At 42.3% G+C, this 6,000-nt stretch overlaps 1 pseudogene; it reads right to left on the bottom strand.

Annotated features, from left to right (window-relative positions):
* Window positions 1-760: 760 nt before the first annotated feature.
* On the bottom strand, window positions 761-1,412 carry LOC125120924 (olfactory receptor 1J2-like; annotated as a pseudogene).
* Between the last annotated feature and the right edge of the window lie 4,588 nt (window positions 1,413-6,000).

Here is a 6,000-nt window from a genome sequence, read left to right as displayed (position 1 = left end):
TCGCTGTGCTTTTAGATCAGTAGAGCCAGTTCATATGCCCTCCCAGCCATGGGAGAGGCCAAGGCACCTACGAATACCTTTGGTCATGTCCCAAGGCCTTTGGGGAATTTTCTAATCTTATATGGTATTTTATTTTATATATTCACATATGTAGTCACTTTCTATTTAAGGCAAGTGGGCCTGTTGAATGCCTTTTTTTGTGTGTGTGTCCTTTTATCTTTTTTTTTTTTTTGAGGGTTGCACCCATGGCACATGGAGTTTCCCAGGCTAGGGGTCCAATCGGAGCTGTAGCCATGGGCCTATGCCAGAGCCACAGCAATGCCAGATCTGAGCTGCGTCAGCCACCTACACCACAGCTCACAGCAACTCCAGATCCTTAACCCACTGAGTAAGGCCAGATATCGAACCCACAACCTCATGGTTCCTAGTGGGATTTGTTTCTGCTGTGCCATGACAGGAACTCCTTTTTTTTTTTCATTTTTTGAAGTTTTGTTCCAGTGTAGTTGATTTGCAGTGTCATGGTGGTTTCTGCTGTGCAGCAGAGCAATTCAGTTATACACATACACATATCCATTCTTTTGCGGATTCTTTTACCAGATGGGTTATCACAGAATATTGAGTAGAGTTCTCCGTGCTATGTAGCTGGGAATGTTAAAGATGTAAAATTTATTTTAAATAACTCTTTTAATTAAAAAATGGAAATTTGAAGAATAATATTACTTTATAAGTGCACATGGACATGGAAGGTTAAGTCCAACTTTTAAAGGAGACATATTTTAGAGCCCCCAGGAGTAACTGTGACAGACAGAATGCATTTAGGACACCAAGTGGTGTCCTTGGTTCTGAAAATTTTCTGAGGAGCATGTTTCATATCCTTATCCCTCAAGCTGTAGATGAAGGGGTTCAGCATGGGGGTGACTACCATGTACACCAAAGCAGCAATTATATCCTTGTGTTTGGCATTGCCTGATGAGGGAAAATAGGAAACACCTGCAATTGTCCCATAATATAAAAACACCAGAAAGAGGTGAGAACCACAGGTAGACAAGGCTTTGAAGATTCTCTTGAAGGATAGGACCTTCAGGATGATGGCTGCCATGCGGGTATAGGAGCCCAAGATATCACCAAATGGCAGGGTAAAGATCAGTCCTCCTTCGGTGAAGATGAGCAGCTCATTGAGGGACATGTCTTAGCAAGAGGATTTGAGCACAGCAGCAAGGTCACAAAAGAAGAGGGAGAGACAGTCCCTGCACAGAAGTATGACTGGACTGGTCCATGAGGAGGGTGTGCAGCAGAGTTTGTGCACAAGAGAAGAACCAGCAACCACCCACTAGGATAATACCAAATTCATCCCTCATGATACTGCTGTAGTGGAAAGGGTGACACACGGCCACATACCTGTCATATGCCATCACTGTGAGAAGAAAACCATCAAGGCAACCAAGGAATATAAAGAAATACACCTGTGAAAGGCACCCTGCATAAGTGATAGATTGTCATTGGGTCTGTGTGTTCAGCAGCATCTTAGGGACAGTGACAGATGAAAACGAGACATCTGTGAGGGCCAAGTGGCTGAGGAAGAAGTACATGGGGGTGTGGAGGCGAGAGTCCAGCCTGACGAATAGGATGGTGAGCAGGTTCCCCAGCTCTGTGGTCAGGTACATGCCCAGGAACAGGGCAAAGAACATGCCCTGCTGCTCTGACCAGATGTGGTGCCCCAGGAGGAAGAACTCAGACATGCGTGTCTGGTTCTCATGCCTCATATCGTGCTTTGTATGCTGGGGATAAAAGGCAGGACTATCAGAATGAATGTCAAGGATACATTCCACACTGCAAATTTCTGAAAAAACAATGAGTTTTAAAATACCTTCTTATTAATTCCTCACTCGTATGAATGCATGCATCTTCGCTCATCCCAGTCTGGATCTAGGCAAACATCACACCCCAAAGCATCCAGCAAGAAAGACCTCAGGGCACAGAAGCAAGTGGGCACTTACTGTTTGATGAAATCATGATTTATTGAACATTGAGTCCGAACCCAGCCCTCTGCTCAGGTCTGAGAATGCAGCAGTGCACAGGTAAAGCACTAGTATGTTTTCTGCTAGAATGTTTTTATAAGCATGCTGGAATAATTTATTACATGGAGACTGAGCCAAACTGTGAGAGTTGACTCTGGTAGAAATAGTAGATGAGCTTCGGCAAACTGGTCTCAGTCATTTCCAGGACTGAGATGGCATCGTGGAGACTTGCCATCTCCTCCTGGGAACCTGGCTGCATCCCAATGACCTAATTTGGAACCTATAAACTCATCAGCAGTAGAAATGGGTGGTCATTTAAAATCACTTGATGCCAGAATAGTCCACAAACTACCTTCATAATAATATTTTGAGTTACTTGAGGATTATCTGAATATTTGGGGGATTGTACGATGCAATGGGCACTGTGTTAAAGACTTACATACATTTACCATTTAAATCCACACATCAGCCTTACATTATATCGTGAAAATTTTCATTGTTATGCTAAGAATTAGTGTTCTTTTCCCATTTAAGCTATTAGCAAATAGAAATAGAAAGGGTATCAATTCTACAGGCATATAACAGCAGCTGTCAGAGATTATTTATATATATATATTTTTTCACACATATATAGGTTAATATATCTATATAATCCCATCTATATGTATGTACATATACATATACATAGATGGAATATCTATGTAAGCACATATATGGACCATATTTACAGAATATATATGTGTGTGTATATATAACCCATGTACATAGCTCAAACTGAAATCCTATGTGTACATACTGTATGTGTGTGTGTGTATATATATGCCAATAGATAGATATATAGATAGATAGATAATTGTCCTTTTCTGAGGGTTAAAATCAAGTATTGGATCCTTCATGTAGTTCTATCTAATAGTATTGTGTGATCAGAACTCATGTCTTCAACATAGAACTCTCCTATTTTAATTGGTTATGAGCCACAGATACTCAGTGTTATTTTAGGGCTGCAAGGAAACCAAAGTAGTCCAAAATATTCTTAGTGCTCTTTCCAGATTCCTTTCATTCACATTTATATGTTTTCCAATTGACAAAATGCTCTATCATATGTTAGATTCTATTTAAGACATAGATATATATTGGGGGCCTGTAAGCTTCCATTTTATAGAATGGAAACTGAGGCCAAAGAATTAAGTGCCCTCCCAACGGCTTCTACACTCTTGCTTCACTTGGCGTGGAGCCCAGTGTTTCTTTGCTGGGACCTGAAGTGAAGTGAAGTGGAGTGTAAAGCTCTGAAACAGTCAGTCCCACTCAGGTGTGTGAAAACGATAGCAGATCCTTTCCTCAAAACAGTTGCTGGGAGAATTGGTTATCTCAGCTGATGTCTCTCAAGACGGAGGTCACATACAGTAATATTTGAGGTCATGGGTGCAAATCAGAAACCTGCAAACATGTATACGAATCTCTTTCTCTTTCACACATGTGCACATACGTGTGCACACACACACAAACACTCTACTGATCTGAGGATTCCAGTCCAATTCTAGGGGAAGTATAACCAGTATATGATTCAGTTCATAAACACACATATACATACAAGTCACAAATAGCACACAAGGTAAGACATGTAAGTGCACAATAGCATATCATTCATAAATACACCCACAATGTACCACTGACACACAAGTACAACAAACCTGGTACAATGTACAACTTGCTGCTTATATATAACTCATCACTACATATACACATCACCAAATGCACACAGAGCCACACACAATTCAAAAATCTCATAAGACAAACACCAACAACATGCATGCACACCTTCACACACACACTCACTGCAACAAGCGGTGCACACTCCCTTACCTGAAAGGTGTGCTTCAGCCCTGAATCCTTCCATAATGAAAGCAGTCAGGTTGGGCAGATAAGCCAATTCAGTCGCTAAACCACCACCACCAACCCATACACATGGTAACAAACACAGAGACAAAAGCAAACAACACATATTACTGCTCTCACACACCAGTTTGTCACCCACAAACACAGCTTACACTTACACCACACACTCCTGAGCAGAGGTTAAGACCGCTCTGACCTTGGTCCCTTGACGAGGTCAGGCATCTTCTCCAGCAGCACTGATGCTAAGCAGCCTCTCAGCTGTGATACCTGTCCAGGGGGGAAATGCCCCAGGCATAACAGTAGAATGAAAATATTTAAGATCAGGGCATGACTCAGGAGACCCTAAAATCGTAGGCTAGGAGACTGGGAACTTCTTCTATAAGTGTGAAAACAGAGACCAGATTTGGTCTACCTCAGGAAAAGAATCAGGTTCTACCCACACACACACTCCTCCCAAACAACACATATGCAAACATACACGATGCAAGTATACAAGTATACACACACACATGAGCACAGAGATACTTCCGCACAAACCCACAGGCTGATCAAATGTCAAGGGCAGATTTCTACCCACTTCTGACCTGGGCTTGTGAATGCCAGTGGAGTTCGGACACCCCTTGTAGACTGTTGCTCAAGTCCTCAGCTTCTCTTCATAGTAGAGAGGAGCCACCGTGGATTAATTGGCCAATTTCTTACTGCTATTTTGGGAGCAGTGTGTCCAGGAGAAAGAGGGAATTGGAGCCAGAGGGGACAGTGTTCTTAAAGCCAGGAATGTATTGAACTCCTTCCTTTTTGGGCATGGTTCCAGCTAGGACTCAAAATTGTTTTTAATTTAACTTTTGAATGATTTCAGACTTAGCAAAGACAGTAAAGGTGATAGAATGAATTCCTGTCTGCTCTTCAACCACACTTCAGAAGGGCTACATTTTACTGTTTTGCTTTATCATATGTGTGTGTGTGTGTGTGTACCAAAGATTCAGGCTATAGATCTTTGATGGGTATACACAGTGCATATTATCTGAAAGCACATGGTTTGGTTCAGGTGTCAGAGGCTGATGGCACTTCACACAGGAAAAGGATTTAAATGAAAGTTTATTACTCACACTAAGAATTTCTGGGGATAGCTGGGTGGGGGTAGGCAAGTCTGGGTTTGTTTGGACAAGCAGAGGGAATGGGTTTGACATTGTGTCATGGGTGAGGGGCAGGACTGGGGAAAAGCTTCTGCTTGAAAAACAAACCACACCCTCTAATATCTGAGCAACTTTGCCTCTGTGTTGCTATGATCACAGGCACTTGGGAAGGGGGCCGGGGTGCTTTTGACTACTATGGGATCAGGATGGAACAGTTGATACCTCCTTTCCATATCTATTTGTCTGGAGTGGGGATCTCCATTCCTTAATGGAAAATGCTTTTGGATGAGACCAATTTTCACCTGTCTTGACCTCTCTCTGTGATCCACATTGTTACAGGTACGAATTGGAGCAATGAACTCTGCTTTCTGAGTGAGAACATGATTAACATTATTAATTAAATATCCCATAGAGGCAGAAAATTTTTCCAGAGCTTGGGATTAGGCAGATCATCAGGGCACCATAATAGCTCTAGGGTATAGCTAGAGCAGTGTTAACTAGGAAGTGTTTCATAACTAACAATCTGTCCTCAGTCTGGCTTCCATCCCAGTCATAATGAAGGCAATTCTGAAAAGGAAGATTGAAAGGAGGGGATGCCTTGTTCAGAATGATCTTCATAATCCCCAACATGGGGAGTCACCACAGAGGGCAGGGGAAGGCAACGAGGGTGTTTTCAGCACATTTAAATAGGGGGTAGAGAGCCCCAAAGGTCAGAATTTAGTATAGTGATGGCCATAGGCAGAGGGATACCATTTTTTAGACCATACTTTATTTTGTAATTTCAGGAGGTTTAGTTATAAGTGAGCCATTGTTGTGGTCTATAAAACCAGGAGCAGGGAACTGATAGGGGAGGTGGAAGTTGCCTTGAATGCCTTGTCCAAGATTCCAGCATTGTGTATTTTGAGAAGTGAAGTGAGTGCCTTGGCCTTTCAGGAACCCACAAGGAATGAGGA

Source organism: Phacochoerus africanus, chromosome 2 (genome assembly GCF_016906955.1).
Source record: "Phacochoerus africanus isolate WHEZ1 chromosome 2, ROS_Pafr_v1, whole genome shotgun sequence".
Taxonomy (NCBI): Eukaryota; Metazoa; Chordata; class Mammalia; order Artiodactyla; family Suidae; genus Phacochoerus; species Phacochoerus africanus.
The sequence above is the reverse complement of the archived record's forward strand: the minus strand, read 5'-3'. Positions and strand labels throughout refer to the sequence as shown.